The sequence below is a fragment of the Tympanuchus pallidicinctus genome, unplaced genomic scaffold (genome assembly GCF_026119805.1).
Source record: "Tympanuchus pallidicinctus isolate F22 unplaced genomic scaffold, pur_lepc_1.0 scaffold3, whole genome shotgun sequence".
NCBI classification, from domain to species: domain Eukaryota; kingdom Metazoa; phylum Chordata; class Aves; order Galliformes; family Phasianidae; genus Tympanuchus; species Tympanuchus pallidicinctus.
This window is the reverse complement of record NW_026294747.1, coordinates 79969847-79989120: the sequence shown is the minus strand read 5'-3', so window position 1 is coordinate 79989120 and position 19274 is coordinate 79969847. Positions and strand designations below refer to the sequence as shown.

The 19274-nt window shown below is 36.8% G+C and overlaps 1 long non-coding RNA gene across 1 annotated transcript; it reads left to right on the top strand.

Annotated features, from left to right (window-relative positions):
• The first annotated feature begins 3847 nt into the window (after positions 1 to 3847).
• LOC128085342 (uncharacterized) lies at positions 3848 to 18294 on the top strand. The gene is made up of 3 exons (XR_008208912.1): positions 3848 to 4014; positions 14383 to 14440; positions 17571 to 18294. It is a non-coding gene; the product is annotated as an uncharacterized LOC128085342 (long non-coding RNA).
• The last annotated feature ends 980 nt before the right edge of the window (positions 18295 to 19274 follow it).

Here is a 19274-nt window from a genome sequence, read left to right as displayed (position 1 = left end):
AAAGAAAAGAAAAGAAAAGAAAAGAAAAGAAAAGAAAAGAAAAGAAAAGAAAAGAAAAGAAAAGAAAAGAAAAGAACTTCTTAAACTTGTGCCATTGACAAAAGGAAAAAGTGGAGCGCGTGGGTAAAATGTCAACACAGATTGCTTTGCATGAATGGAACATTGCATTACAAAGCTGTTCACAATCAAAGTTAGACCGTACAAATAATTCTAGACAATTCTAATAATTCCATTATGAAAGCATATGAGATAATAGTAAAAACATCTCCATTTTTGCTTTTTTTTTTTTTTTTTTTTTTTTTGTATCTTTAATATGTGCCAACCATTTGTGTTATTTCCATTTGGCTTTGTGATTCTAAGCTACTCTAAGTACTTGAGAAAATATATGTCATAACTCCATTCTTACACGGCCATGTCTTGTTCACTAACAGATTACTTCTGTTGGTCAAATTTAAATATTTAGTTATTAATTCAGATTTGTTCAACATCACAAATATAACTATATGAACTTAAACTTCTATTAATGCTGCATTACTTAAAGCAGAAAAATATTTTATGCTATTATGTAGACACTAAGAGACATTTCAGAAAAGTAACATGTCAAGTGCACCCAAGTTAAAACAAGAGTAATCATGAAGAAAACATAACCCAAAAATATATCTGTGCTATTTAAATAAATACGTTGTTTTGCTGGTTGTTACCATCTTCATACCCACGCCATTCCAAGATACATTGAGATAGATCTGAAAGATGTCTCAGCAGCTCTGGCTGGAACACAAATGACATGCTTATGATGTTTGGTTTCAATCACTCGTTCTTAAAATATTAGATGTTCATGAAGAATGTATGTATTTCTGAGGTATCTGAATGTATAAAATAGATGGATGGGCCATCAGAAGCATAAATATGGAAAGCAATTCATGAAAGACTGAGTGCGTGTTGCCAGTTTGGTTGACAAACAGATATTTAGTTTTTAGTTTTTACTTCACTGATTGCAGTAAAACCAGTTCAGTAACAAATATTGTAGTTTTATTGTTTAACACCTCTAGAAACGGAACTAAACACCCATCAGTATCACAAAGATGGTGAGGGGCCTGAAGCATCTCTCCTATGAAGAAAGGCTGAGTGAACTGGGTCTGTTCAGCCTGTAGAAAAGAAGACTGAGAGGGGACCTGATCCAGGTCTATAAATATCTAAGGTGTGGGGGGCAGAATGGCGAGGCCGGACTGTTTTCATTGGCGAGTGGAGACAGGACAAGGGGAAATGGCCGGAAACTGCAGCATAGGAAGTTCCGCACAAACATGCGCAAGAACTTCTTTACAGTGAGGTGACGGAGCACTGGAACAGGCTGCCCAGGGAGGTGGTGGAGTCTCCTTCTCTGGAGATGTTCAAGACCTGCCTGGATGCCTACCTGTGCGACCTGCTGGAGGGAACCTGCTTTGGCAGGGGGTTGGACTCAATGATTTCTGGAGGTCCCTTCCAACCCCTACAATTCCGTGATTCTGTGAAAAAGCAAACAAGAAGTCTCCAGGTTCATCTAGAAATCGCTTCAATTCTTTCCCATTGAGTGTGAAATCATACCAGGAGTTCCATGTGTGTGCTCCCCTAGACAGACTATCTGTTAGAAAAATAATTATTATTTCACAAAGTCTTTCTCAGGAACTTACCAGACAACATGAAAATGCTGAAGTGTGAGATGTTCCAATGTTCCAATGTGAGATACTTGAGTAACTTTTAGAAAGTACCAAGTATCTCTTCTCCCAAAGGAAAAAAAGAGAACTAACATTTTTATGAACTACTGTTTTCTCTCACTTCACTTAAGAAGAAAAGGGAATGAAGGAATGGTAGATCTTCATGAAAGATTCCTGAGGGAGTTGCATTTTTTATTTTCACCTTAATCACATCATCTGTGTCTAATAGTAGGCGATGTATTTTTTCCTGTTTTCCCATATTGTATCTCAGAAATTCTCCATCCCTATGTTGTTCAAAGAGTTCTGCTCAGTCTGTGCCTGGATAGCAGTTTTTTTCTTTGGCTCACTGATTCTACCATACAGATGTTGGAGAGTTGTTTTTTTTTTCCCTTTGAGTCTATGCTCACAGCTCCTTTACAGGCTTTTTTTTTTCAGACTGCCTAGAAGTGCTTGTTCATCAGCATCAAAATCTCTAGAGACAAGCCCAGTCAGAGCGGTTCTGTTAGGAAACTCATCCCTTAGCTGTTGGGGGACATGACATTTCACAGACAAATGTTACAGTGTGTTTTCCGCACAACAGAGAAGGTAGATACAACAGTATCAAAGATGTGCATGTTCCAGCCACTTCTTTTTAGATCCTTTTGTAGACTGATAAATCATTGTAGCGTTTTCCTCTCAAATCTACAGAAGTCAACTTTAGCATCTCCCACTTTCTTTCAAAATAACATCAAGCCTAAGCAGTTCGCTATTGATGATAAAACAATGTGTATTTATAACAAACTATAGGATATAATGTGGGAATGTGGATAATGCAAATATGAGATGTCAATATGCCCCCAAAATATTTTTGTGTAATTCTTTTTATTCTTTCCCATTTTTAGCAGCACTACTCCATCTAAAGCTTCCTATTCTCATCCTAAAAGAAAGCCTACAAAATATCCTTGTAAGATAGAGTTGGGAATTAAGACATGCAATTCCTCCTAATATTAAATGTCATGGAATCAGTAAGTGGAATCAGCAAGTTTGCTGATTATATGAATCTGGGAGGAGTGGCTGATACATAAGAAGGCTATGATGCCATTCAGCGAGACTGGAAAGTTGGGCAGCTTGATGCGGTTCAACAAGGGCAAGTGTAGAGTTCCTCCTCTGGGGAGGAAAAATTGCATCAATCAGTACAGGTTAGTGGGTTGACTTTCTGGACAGGAGTTCTGCAGAAGCGGATTTAGGTGTCCTGGTGGATAATAGCATGGCTATGAGCTAGGAGTATACCCTTGTGTCAAGAAGGCAGATGGTATCCTGGTATCCAACCAATTATTTATCCACTGAATAATCTAGCCTTTAAACCCATCTCCCTCCAATGTAGAGAAAAGGTTGTGGTGTGGGACAATGCCAAAGGCCTTGCATAAATCCGGGTAGGTAGGTGACATCCCATGTAGTTTCCTTTCCTTAATCCACCCATGCCCTCATTCCATTACAGAAAGCCACTAGATTGGTGAGGCACAATCTGTCCTTGATGAAATCATGCTGGCTGTCTCCAATCACCTCCTCATCTCACTTATGCCTCCATTTGTTCCAGGAGAATCTGCTCCATGATCTTCCCAGACACAGAAATAAGGCTCACTAGTCTGTACCTCCACGTGTTCCTTTCTCCCTTTCTTCTAAAATGGGAATGATGCTTCCCTTTCTCCAGTCACCAGGGAGTTTGCTTGACAACCATGACATTTCAAATATGCTGTGGAATTATATGGCGTATCTGTGACTTATTTTCAATGATCATGTTGACAGCAAAATAAGGCTATATGTTTGCATCACTTTCTGTGGTCAAGGTTTAGCAGAAACGCTAAGTCATACCCTGAACCTGTGATTGAGCACCTGGTGGGAAGGCAGGGCCAACCCAGGGGAATTCAGGTGTATGCAATGCACCTGAGTGACTGGAAGGGGTGCAGCAAGGATCCACCCCTTCCCAAACCTCATTTAAGGGTTGTAGTGGAGGCAAAGTATCTTCATAGAATCATAGAAAGGCCTAGGTTGAAGAGGGCATCAAAGATCATCTAGTTTCAATCCTCTGCTACAGGCAGGGTTGCCAACCACTGGATTAGGCTGCCCAGAGCACATCCAGTCTGACCTCCAGGGATGGGGCATCCACAACATACTTGGGTGTTGGGTGTTGTTTAATGTGTCACCACCATCTGTGTGAGAAACTAACTGAAATCTTCCTTGTCTCAGTTTAAAACCATTCCTCCTTGTCCTATCAGTATTGGCTCCTGTAAACAGTAAAACACTCTTCTGCTGAAGATCCCTGCCTACCTGAGGCCTTCCAAAGGTAAGCACCTTTTCTTAATTTTTTTTATTTTTATTTCTGCATCTCCAGCTGCTGCATTTGGGTTTGTCATTTGCCACAGCTGAAGACTTACTTTGCCACCCTACTCTTATCACTGTATTTTCTATCACATTATAGCATTACGCATGGTAGTTCAGATTTCAAAGCTAAACCGTGGGTTTAATTCTGCTGCCATTATTAAATATGTTTTAATTGTATTATCAGCATCAACTAATGTCTTACAGGTACCAGCTGAACCAGTGACGATGGCTTGCATTGCTTGCTGAAATAGCGTACTATATGTAAAGTGATTTAATGTATACTAATATTTAAGAAAGTAAATTGTCATGCTGCTTTATGTTGCCAAGCTAGGTAGCATTCACATGATTAGAGTTTAGCTGCATGAAATCTTCTGATCTTTCTGTATAGCCTGGAGAGAGGGGCATTCCAGAAGGTGATATTTATCACTGTTCTGAATGAAGAGCATGAAAGATGAAGCTCCCAGTAAGATAACAGAACTAGAATTCCAGTTAGTTAATGTTCTGCTCCTCAAAGAGAAGCTAGACTTTGTGTTAGTGATAGAGGTACAGTAAGCATAACCTCTGAAATAGTTATTGATAATTCATCACACCTTGCTGAACTAGTTGATGAACAAACTGTTTCTCCTTCAAAATCTGAAAAAGTGGGAATGACTTCAGATAGCACTGGCAGAATTCAAGGAACATGAATTGATTTGGACATGTCTGGAAAGGCTCTGGGTGGTTTTAGCTTGTAGTTTTTTGTTTTTTTTTTTTTTTTTTGGGGGGGGGGAGGGGGAGGGAAGGAGGGTGCATAAAGATCTTCACCCAATACAGATGGATTTCTTGAGCTTTAGTTTCTGTGCACTTGAACTCTGTTGTTCTAACAGAGTTGCGTGGAATTTTTCCCCTACATAGATTTGAGAAGTGTCAGCAAGAAATCTTTATAGATTTATTGTGCTAGCTGTTTTAAAAAAAAAAAAAAAAAAAGTACTCCCTGTTTTTGTTTTACCTCAGAATTAACTGTTCTGTTAAGGATGTTAACTGTTAAGGATGCAATTGGGGTAAATGCAACATGAACGTCTGCACACTCTATTCAATCATCTTGGTATATTTCAACACATTTTCATTGTGTGAAACAGGAAAAGCTGAGAGCATGCGACATCAGGGAGTAAAATGCAACATTTACATGATTGTATATAAATATAAGCAAACATTTAGACTGAGAATCTGGAGTAATAATTTATTCATTTATGATTGTCCGTTCCTTATAGATTTTAAAACTAACTGAAAGATCTCCAAATGATCCTGCTTCTGCAGTTTCAGTGTATCTGGGATACGAAGACAAACTTTGTTTTAGTCAACAAACCAACTCATGGGTTAGCAATCTGCCTGTGAACTATTAAAATAAGATGATTAAATTGATCAAGAAAGAAAGAGATTATATCAGGTCTGTGTGTTTATATATGTGGGAGATATTTTGCATTATAAAGGAGGACTTCTCAGAACAGGAATTTCTCTCTTAATGCTCACTTTCAGTTACTTACCATTTAGAAAAAAGTTGGGATATCATCAGTAATCACAGATAGAAGTCAAGCTGTTGAGTGGTTCTACCTGACCAGGCAAATTTGATGTGGAGTGAGACCCTTTCCAAGACCCTGTAGAAAGCATTCCCTTAAACAAATGAAGCTGTTGGTGAATGACTGAACTGCATGGATGTCAGACTGAGATCCTTCTTTTAGAGAATTCCCTTGCCTTCTGCTAAATAATATCGTACCAAGATAATTGTCACCCACAATTCAAACTCAAAAGAGCCAGTTTGCTGGACAAAAGAAGAAAAAGCAAATCTACACCTGTCTCCCAGAAATCTTGTTTGACACTTTTTTTTTTGTTGTTGTCTTCCCAACAATTCCAAGTGAATCATATTAAACTAAACATTTTTAAATGTTCAGTAGTGAAATAACAATCACTTGTGAATTTATAATCTTTTTGGAGAGGCTGAGGTGTCTTTAGTGTCTTTGAAATAACTTCTGTACTTCCTATCTCTCCAGGATAGGAAGTATCTTTTAAAATGGAGTTCAACTGGTTGCTTTGTCAAAACATCAAGCAATGCAATTTTCTTAGCAGTAGTCAACTATGTAAGTCTGAAAGGAATGTTAGTATAGTTTTTTGTTTACTTTACAGAAAAAAAAATAGGTAGTCAATACAGGCATATGTCAGATTCCCACAGCCACCTATCAAGTACTGGTTACAACTACTGTTTGCGTTTGGAAGCATGACTTGACTACGTAGAGACACATTGGAGCTAGCTTCATATATATGCGATCTGCCAGATCATGCACAGTTCAGATAAAGCATTGCAAGAAGTTTGCTATACTGCTTCTAGATCCAGCTTTGGCTTGAAGAGTATGTCTGATTTTTCAGCAGCATGGAGTCAGAGTGGTGGTGGTTTTGTGTATACACAGTGAATGCTTCTGTAAGGGGAATAATAGGAAATCCATTTACATAGGCATCAAAGTAATCAGATATGTACTGCACTGACATCCAGCAATGCTTAATAACTCTGCCACATTTCTATGCCTGATCTGATTCACGTGGAGCCATTTAGACTTCTCTGCTCTGAGCCCTCTGTGCTCCAGTGGATAGACTGCCAGTTATAAAGCCCAGCTAAAACCACCAGTATTATCTCCCAGTGTATTTCACTTACCTCCCTGTTACTCTGAACAACAGAAAAATCAGATGTACTTTTGCTGTAATACTGTCAAGCTGTAGGAACTAATTCTTTTTTTTTATTTTTTTCAAAATTAAATTTTTCTCATAAATCTCCAGGATAAAATTGTGGAAGTGTTGGGACATAGGTGGGGGGGGGAAAAAAAAAAACCTAAACAGACCTCAAACTGATCTGTTCTGCCTGGTTTAGACATGCAGCGAACACTTTTCTTTGTTTAATGATTCAGATTTCTTAGAGTAAGTGCCTAAGTTCCACATACAGCTGACAGAGAGGAAAGTGCCTTTAAAGGCTTCAGATCTATATCATCAAGCTGGGTCATGTAACTATACACATTAGAAACGTAAATGTTTTAACCTTCATACTGAAGAGCAAAAACCTGTGAGTGATGATGATCCTAATTTTTTTTGAGAAATCAAAGTGTGGTCTGCTCTTACTTCCTTTGCTACTGTATACTCTTAATATTTCCACAGTGCTTATGACCCTCCCAGTGCAGTAAGGACCCACTGCAAGGTAATGTTGAAACAGCCTCTCACATCCCAAACACAAGATGTTACAGACAAAACAGCTATTGATTATTTCTTGTCCGCATAGTAAGAAATACTGTCTGCCTAAAAGCATCAGTGTAACGTATGTTAAAACACATTTAATTTGGTCTTATGACTGCAGAGAGAAAAATGCGTCAGTACATTTAGGTATCTTGCTGAAACCTCATGCTGCAAACAGCTGGCTGCAAACACAGTAACGATTTCATCTATGTGGCCAAAAATATTCTGTGATAAAACCAACTATATGTTGCAGCGTTTGAACTGTGATTTTTTTTTATTTTTTTATTTTTTTTTCCATCTTATGATGCAATTTTTGGCAAGATATTTCATTCTCAAGAAATGTTTCAGTGTTTTGAACCCCTGTTCAGTTCTGTCATACGCTGTTAAAGGTCTGCATGTCTTTGAAGTACATAAAATGTAGAACTGTTTTCTAATTATTTCCAAAAAACACAGTTAGTATCGCCATTATCATCTCAGATAAACCTTGATTGTTAAAAAAGGATCCATGAAGAACAGGCAAGAAGGAAAAACTCCATGTTTTACAAGATGCACAACTTTTCTGCCTTAATGTTACTCCAAAAAGGTATAGATACCCAGGATATGACTTATTTGGGCTCATTTTACAGTTATCAAAAGAACAGCCATGTTGGAGGTAAGAACACTCAGTTGAGTGCTCCCTTAGCTCCCTCACCATGATATTATAGTTATGGTAGGTGAGACACTTAAAGCAAATTTTTAGATGGCAAAGGCCGAATGAAATAAGTTGTCCCATAAATGAATATATGAACATCTCAAGATGTGGACCTTGCTCTGGAAGCACTTTCACCTCACATTTGAATGTTATCAATAAAATTATGCTGCCTCACACTTTCTGATAGCCTATGAGTTACTTGAAGTATACTGATAAAAGAACATATTGGAAAGAGGAAATTGTTTTTAAGCTGTCAGAAAACATATTCCTACTATTGCAGTTCCAATTTGCTGGCCTTTCACAAATCATTTTTCTATTGACTTGACAGTGTTTATTGAACTGTGTCTCTGAACTTTGCGGTAAAATGTTACCAAATTTTAAAACAATGAATATTTTCTGACTGGAATAACCACTATTCTGTGTATATATCCCAACACTGACTTATGTCTCTTCTTGCATTTTGTAGTTGTGTGTATGTAATTACTGTGAAGTCCCTGGAATGCACCAAATGCTCAATAGTCTTCCTGGATATGCAATATCAAATGCTACTTGATAGTGAAGTGTTTATAGTGCTCTCAGCTCTCTCTGGGATCTGTACTACAATCCAGAAAAGAGTGACAAAAAATAACAAAAAGTTCAGCAATGGCTTGTCAATTGCCAATCTCATCAGCGATTTTGAACAGTACTTCTGAAGAGACTCAGGAGTTAAATGCATCAAGAGCATATTTTTGACTAATGTAACATTGCCTGATTGTTTTGTTGACAGAAAAAGATTCTGACAGCTTTTTGTATCAAAAAGCTTTAGACATGATTTCTTCCTGCAAGTTCATCTGCAGCAGTTCCTTCTCTGTGGTTAATAGCTATCCATGGTAAAAATGATGGCTAAGATTTGTTTTCTTAGGAGGGAATGGCAGCACAATATGTTCTACCAAAGTAAGCCTCAAAGCAGACTTCTTTCTATAAATTATTCCTTTGCAAATTCTGATTGAATTCATTGCCTAAGGAGATAAGTGGGTAGAAAACTAGCCATTATGGTTGTCCTGAAAGCAAGGACCTAGCTTCAAGATATTAGGGAACTAAGTGTATTAGAGGGGTGTTCAATTGCCACGTGAGCTGGGAGTTCCCTGAGGGCCAGGGGCAGTAGTGCCAGGCCCTCCTGCCAGAGTCCACCCTATAACCCCAAACAGGATCAAAAGCCAAGGGGGAACTGAGACCACCCCAACTCCAGGCATCAGCCATTCATGTGTGTGGGGATAAGCTGAGGCTTGGCAGGGTTATCAACCTTTAGATGGAACAGATAACTGGAGCCCAAGACTGTGCAGGGGAAGGCTGTGGGAATATGTATCCCAGCCTAGCTTCAGCTTCACTGAGGCTGACTGTCCTAGAAGCTGAAATAGGGTCCTGGGTCCTGGGATGTGTTGGGGAGGCCAAGTGGGACCATTGAGACCAACTCATGTCCTCAGAATTGAAACAGGAATGACTAATACCGAATTTTGTTAGACTGTTTCACTAAAGGTGATGGTGTGCTAGGGAAATCTGGAAGTTATAATTTGCATCCAAGTGGATCCAAATGCTCCAGTCCATCCATTCTCAGGATGGGAGGACTGAAAACAAGATGAAAAATGAAAGTTGCTCTTTTCTAAGCCTGCAGTTTGGAATTAGTGCGGAAAATGACCTGAGTTTCACAGGAGTCCCAAATTATGTTTGATTCACTGGCTTAGTTATGATAACACGGAAAAAAAGAAAATGGAATGGGCAAAACATTTTCAGCTGACCTAGTCAAGTATTGTATCACTGTACATTGGTAAGCTTATTCAAATTTCACCTGGATCTGAAGGCAGCCTACAACTGACTTGAGGCATTTTACTGGAGTGACACAATTAAGGTTTGTCATTTCCGTTGTGACAAGGAAGAAAATGAAGTAGTTATCACTGCATTCAGTGTGATAGCTGACAGTCGTTATGACATTTTTTCTATTTATATTCTGTGAGAAAATCACCAGAGAAGGCAAGAGCTACTTAAGGACAATGTTAGAAAAATTCTATAAAAGGCATAAATTGATTGTGAAAAAAATTAATTTAGACACTGAGGCCAGGAAACCTTATTTCAGAACGGTAAAATGATGGAGCAATCAAGAAACAGCAGTGGGGAGGAACAAAACTCAGTTATTTTTCAAGCTAGAATGCTTTACAGGCTGGGTTACACACCAACAGCACAGGCTGTGGGAAGAGACATGACCCAGTGTTGTAGAAGGTTTAGCCAGTTCTATGCCAATCCAAGCAAACAGGGCAACTGTGCATGATCATTTCTTCAGATGCTGTCATAGCAACACTGAAGGCATTTTTAGATCTATTAAGAAAGGGGAGAAGTGGAAATATAAAAGTACAATGATGCCTTTACCCACCACGCTGTTAAGGCCCCCAGGTAAAGATTGGTGTCCAAATCTAAACTGTGTGAAGATACTGAATGTAGCTCACCAAATTACTGAAGGAAATCTAAAGGCCCAAAGCCAAGTCTAATATTCTGAAGCACTTCGATGTTGCATATTGAAAATGCAACTCGCCTTCCTTTGGACATCTAAAACTAGGTCTGTGATCTAAGCCAGTCCTCCTTTAACACTAGTTAAAATAGTTAAACAGTATGAAGTTGGAACAGTTACACTGGTCAGGAGCATCTTCACTTGCCAGTTTTAGATGAGAGTAAATACTTCTGTATGTTTATTACATTTCCTTTTTTTTTAAAAAAAAAAAAAAATCAGCTTAGTAGATTGTTCATTCAGTTCACATCCTTAAATCGGAAAGTAATAGGGTGATATACGGTATCTACATAACTGCGTTAGAACACTAACAATTTCACAGCTTGAAGTTTTTCGAGTATTTGTTGTATTTTTTTAAAAAATGGAATAATTAGAAAAATTAGAATAATTAGAAGCTGTCTGGAACATTATAAATGGCCTACTGCTTGTTCATGACTTTTTAAGTGGTTTAACCTAAGAACTTATGTAATGCAAAGCAATACCAGAACATAATATTTTGATGTGCTGACCTCAGAAGTTTTAGGTCAGCATCTCAAACAGCTTTGACATTAGTGTTAGCAGAAGTACACTTTCAGGCTTGATTTTAAAAACAAAAACTCTGTAATATTGTTGAAAAACTATGGCTTTGGTGAAAGGGACTATTAGTGTAAGTATACTTGAATTACACCAGGACTTCTTAACACATTAGATGTCCCGTAAAGAAGTCAAAAGACGTAGGCCAACTTGGAATGAAAAACTCATCTACCTCTGCTTTTTGAGACAAGGCCAGCGACATCTGAAATATTTTTCTAATGCACTTAAAAACTTCCATGTTACTGCTTTCACTCCTTTCAGCAAGCTTATTCCTGTGCTTATTTATTTTAACACTGTTTTTCCTTAATACTTCACTCATGATGAACTCATTACTTTTTACACAGAAATGCAAACATACAGCTATTTACTTTCCTTTCCAGTGCAGCCTTTAAAAGTTTTCAAATTATTTAAAATATTTAAAGAATGTTATCAGTTTTTCCCCTACAGATAAAAAGAAGTAAAACATTTTTCAGTTTTTAACTCATGTAGACTTCCCATAACTCTCACTATAGGTGAGGACCTATATTGTATAGCTTATTATATGTATAGGTATATTATGCGTATAGGTCACAAGTATTATAGGTGAGCACCTAAACCATCTCTTTCCAAGTGGTCCATCAACTTACTGCAAACCTAAAGCAAGTTACTTTAATTAAATTAAAGACCACAAGGATATTCAGCTGAAGAATTCAATTATGAACATTAATAATTATTTCCTTGCCTGTGGGCTGCAATATCATTTTGACGGATTCTAGTCCAAAACTTGATATTACAGAGTCTTGTTTTATTTATATCATATAGTATATTATGAGCATGAAACTAGAAACCTTTAAGCAATCTTGTTATTTCTTCCAGAGTTTTTTTATTGACTTACTGAGACACACTTTTTGTTTTTGCATGGATTCTCGTTCTTCGGGATGTCCTTTGCGCATCAATTTTTTACTTAAAATGTTAAGCTAAGTTAAAATGAAAAAATAAGTTCATTACAAAATTGCTCACTTATTGTATTAGCAAATTTCAAATACGATGTTGTATTGCTGTTTTTTGGTGTTTTTAAGTTAATTTTTCCTAGTAAAAATAGCCTCTTAAGATAACTATAAAATAATTATGAATATTCTCATTTAAAGTAGATATTTTTCTATCATTTTGATTTATGGTCATCTTAGGAACTTTACAGTTACAGAATACAGTAAACAATTTCCATCAGTGTAAAGAGAAATGGCTTTAATACTGCAGATCTTCAAAGATGATAATAGTTCTAAAAAGGCTATCTTAAAAACTCAAGCGCCTTTATCTTGATCTATTATTGCCATGTGAACTAGACACAAAAGATTGGATGGTAGGGCCTAACCAGGGTCAGGGTTTGATCTGACCAAGGTCAGGTAGTTGTACTTCTTTCCTTTCTCTCTATGGCTTCTTCAACACTGAATGACCTGTTTTGTTAAAAATAGCCCTATCCTTGAGATCTTAGAAGTCAGACAATTTCTACTACTTCTCCTGTCTCATATGAATATGGTTTTAATGTTACCTTTTGCTGCATGAATTTTAGGATCTATTTCAGTATTCTCAACTTATTCAAGTCTGGGTTACTTAGCACTATAACATATATTAGCATCACATTTAATACTCATACTTTCATTTATTTCAGTATCTTTATCAGCCTTCTTCCCTGATTTGCTTGCCCAAAAACACTTTCATTCCTTTAGTGCTGATTACACAAAACTAGTGAAAAATATGGAAAAGTTGTGTATTTTTTATTTTTATGTTAAAATAATCTCAATGCATGAATTCACTGTTTCTTGTTCACAATCTCCTCTTTCGGTTTTATTTTATTTCTTATATTGGAGCAGGGAATGAACAATCAGAAAAGTCTCGGGGTAAATTTTAGTATGGTAATAATAAGACGGTGAGTTTTGAAGACTCATGAATATTCTTGTCAAAAATTATGCAATGATTTCTGAAAAACCATTTCAGTCAGCACTTTCTGGAGAACTGACGTTTTTCTTGCCATTTTCAACTTAAAAGGAATTTTTTTTTTTCAGATTAATTTTTTAATCTGGATTTATCTTTAGCCAAACAGCTTTGTCGTACTGATAAAATATATTATTGCAGCTCCCTTATATGCTTAACTTCATGATAATTTTATTAGGCACTTCAGTATCAGGGTACTTCCTTGTTTTTCTTGTGCACTGGCTCATCAGTTGATCAAATATTAGTTATTCCATTAATTTTTAAAACAGTGCAAAATTCGCAATTGAGTAAGTAAATCTTTGTATGTGGGACTCTGAAAGTAATATCTCCTCTTTATTTCCATGGAAACTACGAAAGATAGAGCACTATTTGATGGAGCAAATTCTAAGCTACAAACAGAGTTTTTCAACATAGTCACCACTATTAGTCCTGTATTTTCAACAGTGATGAACAAGAGCCTGTATGCAGCACTCATAAAAATAAATAAATAAATAAATCTGTGCTGGTGAATGTAACCCACTGCTCCTGTCACCACTGCTGGAGCATAACACGCACCACCTCACTGTGCACACAAAGACTGATTGGTCTACAGAAACTTTCTACAAACACTGAAGAATGTCAGTGGATGCATTTTTTTCCATGTGGAGAAATTCAATTCCACATCTTTGCTTCTTCTGCACTTCCACGTCAGACATCATTTTGTCGGTCTGCCCCTCTGCTGCCATCTGTCGTACAGCATCAAAATATGATGAAATACTGGTGGGAAGGTTCAACCTCCATTGCCATACCATCAACATCTGGGCTTGATTTCTTGGGCTAACATGAAAAAATAGGAGGCGTTACTTTCAGAGCAGCCTTTGTAAATGCAACAGCATAATTTAACTATCTTCACATCATTGATTAACTGGTAACTAAAATAATGGAAAATGAATAATTTGCGATGATAAAAAAAAAAAGAAAAACTATTTTCATCAAGTATAACAGGGTCACTCTGACAATAAAATGGTTTGGTAGATCAAGCTGCTGAATGACTTGCATTCGTTACTTCTGGCTCATCTTCAGTCCATCTTCTTGACAACTTCTTTTATGGTGACTGCCCATTTGTTCATGGTGATCTATGCTCCTCTGCCTTTCAGGACTCATGCCTTGTTTTAGTTTCTCTCTTGGGCTCACAGCAAATTGCAGTGCAGAATCCCCTTTGAGAAAGAGCAGTGCTTGACTTTGTGGCAATCTTGGGAGAAGGAAAAGCAACCAGAAATTTTAATGCAAGGAGTGAAGTTTAACTTCTGCAGAATCTTCTTTCACAGACATATGGCACTTCATCTTCTTATCAACACTGGATTACACAGGATGCATATATTAGTGGTAAGACTCCTCTATGCATATCTTTAAAATGACCCTCATTTTACTTCAAGGCATTCAATTGTTCCTTGTTTTCTCTATTAGTATGCTCCAGTGAAAATCAGCATTCATCAGTAGAAATGTCAAACATAACCAAGAATTTCTTCAAAGCCATTGTAATAAAAAGAAGAAAAAGAAAGATATTGTATAGCTTCACTTTTCTTCAATCTGTCCTTCATTTATGGTACAGTTGTCCTTGATTCCTTTGTTGGAGTTTTAAATGAATACTCTCTATGAAAAGAGTGAACAGTATTATGTACAGATTCTCTCACATGATGCTTAAAAGAGTATTAAAAAACAATGACAAAATATGCGTCTTTTCACACTGAAAATCTCTGTATAATCAAACCTGACTTATTTCATGCATGCAATTTGCAGTGTGTTTTGTTAATTAGCTTCTTTCTGGTGCCTCTCAAGCAAGAATCAATTTTTCACAGGATCATCTTTTCCCTGCTTGTAATGAGTAACATTTAATATTTGCTGGTATAGTGATAAAATGTATTTCAAGGTATTTTTATGGAGTGCCAAATTAAATGTTTCAATTAGAGCTTCAGTGAGCTGTTCAGTAAAGATTTGAATGAACCCCTGTAGGCCAGTGTTAAAAAAGATTCTTCAGGCCTATATTTTCACGCACTCTATAAAGATGTGTCAGAATTACAATTAAAATAATTCGTTTTTCTAAATGAGCCGAGAGAGATCACATCTCTTTTGCTCAATTACTCCCATTTCTCCTACTTTTTCTTCTATTCTCTTGCGCCTGTGTGCCTGGGAGTTAGGATTTGTGAGCTCCAAATTTGGGATATGAACTAAAAAAGTTCATTTGGGTTATTTTTCTGAGTTCTCCTGCCAGGAAGAATCTTTCAACATCCACAATCTGAACATCTGTGTAGTCTTCCTCTAGGACTGAACATCCTCAGAATCTTCCCGGAAGATAATTACCTCAAGACTACTGTTTCTAGCCTGTCTCTTATCTTTGGACTTCAGGGTTGTCATCACCCCTTTAAAACTGTTTTATGTATTGATATTAGGAATCCTCCATGTCTATCAAACTATAGCTTTGAACACAGCAGACTTTGAGAAGAGTATTCCTACTCTGTCTCCTTCATACTCTATTGGAGGCTGAGGATTGTACTACATCAGATGTTTTTTATGAAAGTTCTTATTAATTTCATTAATTTCAACTGCATTTCTTACTTCTGCTTGTACCAAACGTATTTTTTTATTCAGTTCCATGAACCTTAAATGCAATCATTTTTTTGGGAAACTTTTCCTTTGAAAAAAATATCTTCAATAAGAAACATTATAGATGCAAGAAGGAGGAAAGTATTGTCAGTATTTTTGTGCAAAGTATTGTGCATTCTAACTGAGTTGTTTCTGAGGTGATTCTGTATCATGGGTTTACATATGCTAGCCAGCTATGTGCATCAAGACCATCATTCTGTTAGGAGTATGTATATATGAGAGTATGCAAATGTTGACTATTTATCAATCAATTTAAAGAAATTTTTTTGTAAAACTAGGTTCAGATGTCCTTTGTTAACCTGGCTTACATTAACTGTGCTTTAGACAAGCATTCAGATACAAACACAACTCAGAGATTTTATAGGAATCTCTGGCATATACTCATGTTTGACTATGTGCTTCATTGCTGTCCTGAAAGGTGAGGGTGGAATAATGAAAAAGAAGGTAATAGAAACGTGAAAAGCTGTTCATTGGCTCTCCATTTTAAGGGGTGTTTTTACAACCTTGTATGGCAAAATCAAAGGTATACCCAATTTGAATCCTAAGGTCAATAAAAATTTGGCATATTTAGAAGACAGTCAGGTGACATCATAGAATGAGAAGTTTTAATGAATGAAATGGCACTGCAGTAAACTCATAGCTTTATAACGATTGCCTTGTAACTGTGTTTGAAGAGTTCTTACCAGAATAGATTAGAAAGCAAAACAGTCACGAGGACAAAAATCATAATAAACTCAAAACATAAGCTAAATAGAAACAGCACACCCAAAATAAACAACAACATATTTGTTGGGCAAATAACACTCTACTGTGTAATATTTTGTGACACTGAGTAATGTTTTTGTTTTGCATGGGTAGCTCATAGGCACTCTCTGAGAAATTATTCTCTTCAGAGAGATTCAAGCAGCAAATAAACTTCAGTTGAGTGCACTTAGCTCCCAAGAACTATATCAGAAATAAAAACAAACATTTTTAAATATCTAATCAGATAGATATCAAATATGTGTCTACTACATTGTTAAATTGGCTACATGATACATATAATATATACCCTGTTTACTTTGCATGCAAATGTTAACATTTTATTTTAGTGCATTCATTTAATTTACACAATAGAAAATACAGAAGAAAAAACTTTCCACTTTGATGAACTGGTGGGTTCAGCTCCATTCTTTTGTGCTTCAAGCCATTGTGCCAGTCTTGAGAAAATTTTCATCATTCTCAATGTTTTGACTTTCAACCTCAGCATTTCATTAACAAAAATAATTACTCTGTAAATGCAATCAGTACTACTCTATGCTGATAGAAGAGCTGTTTTTCCAAGAAAATGCTATTTTGCTTGCGTACTTTCTAAATAAAATGCTGCTAGAAAGATGGAAGAAATCATAGGTAATTACAAATGTTACTGAAAGAGTGTCATGAGGTTAGGAACACCAATAAACCATGTGTCATAGCAAACATCATATTGAATGTGCTTTCTGGCTTTAATTCTAATGATTTGTATGTCACTTGACTTATCTCTTCCATTTCAAGTTCTGCACGTTTCTCCTAGGAAATAATCATTATAGAAATGGAATATTGCTGCTAAAAACAATAGAGGACTCTGTTTTGTTAATAGCACAATTGGTTCCCCAAACAGGAAATTAGAAACAGCACCCTTAGGAGTATTTTTGAACTACAGCAAAATGAAATAAAACTCTCTTCATCGTTATTGACAGAACTTAATAAAATGTTTCATACTAAATTGCCTTTGATGCATCTGTAAATAAAATAAATTATGCAAATAACATAATATCTTATTTGAATGGATAATTACAACAGTAATCATACTTGTGAGTTTATTTTCACACAGGTGAATGTTTTCCAAAAGTGATGTCAAGTTAAACTTTGTGATTTTACCTGCATTAAAACAAAAAAGTTACTGGAATCCAAGATTCAATCTTCCAAGTGCAAAGAGTAACCCAGCAGAGATGCTGGGCTCTTCTTTGTGATGGCCTGGTCTGTAACAGAATGGCTGATGTCAAGAAGTTCCTTTGGAGGTCTTCCAGTTGAGGATGCTGTTGTGGGCATGGTCAGCTGGAGCAGGACATTCAAGGCTGCATCCAGGTGGCTTTTCAGTATCTACAGAGATGTAAACTCCAGAATATCTCTGAACAACCTCTGCCAGTGTTTAATCACCCTTAGAGTAAAGAACACAGCTTTATCTTATGTTTAAATTGAACTCTATGTATTTCAATTTGTGTCCACTGTCTCTTGTCAAGGTGGATTGGCCTCAACTTCACTCTAGACTCCTCTATATACCCTTTATATTGTTGCAGGTTACACTTGGTCCCTTCAAGGAGTCAATACAGGGGCAGCTGTGGTCAGAATTGAGTGATTTCTCTCCAGTGCTTTCCAATCGTCCAATGTTTTTTGCCATTTCATAAATATGTTTTCACTGAGTCTGTCATATTGGCTAATGTGCTTAGCTGCATCCTGCACTGGGTCCATTTTGGTGTCAGCAAAACAGGCTGTATCTAGTGTAGGCAACAACTGTCTTCTCAGAAAGCTATCCCTGTACTCTCAAACTACCAACACCTTTCCATAGACATCAACTACACTAAGCAACACTGAGAAAAGCCTGGTTCAGTCTTATACCTTCCTTCCAGGTGTTTATGTGTATGGATAAGTTTCCTTTGAGTCTTCTCTTCTCCAACCTGAATAGTTCCAGAATGCTCAGCCTCTCCTCATATGTCAGATCTTCTATTCTCTTAAACATCTTTGTGGACTTTCACTAGACTTGCTCCAATACATATTGCACAATTGGGCCTGTAAGGAGTTAAGAAAACCTAAAGGAATTAGGTCTGTTGATCATGAAGAAGAGGAGACTGTGAGGGATCCCAGTCACACTATTTCAGTACCCAAGAGGTAGCTACAAGGAGGACAGAGGCTCTTTTCACAAGATACGTGGTCCATGTGTACAAGCTGCATCAAAAGAGGCTGTGTATTAATATAAGAAAGAAATATTTTACAGTAGGAACAATTAATCACTGGGACAATCTCCTTAAAGAGATGGTAGAATCTCTATTGCTGAAGGTTTTCAAGATGTGAAAGATCTAGGCTCTTTTTCCCTATGAAAGGTAAGGCTGGATGAACTTTTGAGGTCCCTTCCATCCTCAGCTGTTCTATGATTATATGATTACTTAAACATGTAGACTCCCTTTGTGCTTGACTGTTGAGCTTTCATGGACTATACCTGCACCAGAACAACTTGTCTCTTAACTGAAGCATATAATAAGATATCTTGTGTAAATGCTGTTGCATTTGTACAATTTAATGTAGAACTCTGCTCTCCACAGTGCAGCTCAGATCATCCAGGACAGAAATTATCTGCTCTTTTTTAATTGGTAGACCATCTCATATCTCCTCCAACACAAACAAAAACGGCTTCAGTGTACTGTAATTCTAGACACAGGTAATGTATTTTTCTGTGTCTCGTGCATTCATTTTAATAACATAAAAAAGGAGTACTTGCTCTTTTTGTTTTTACTTGCTTTTACTTCTGCTTTTACTTTTG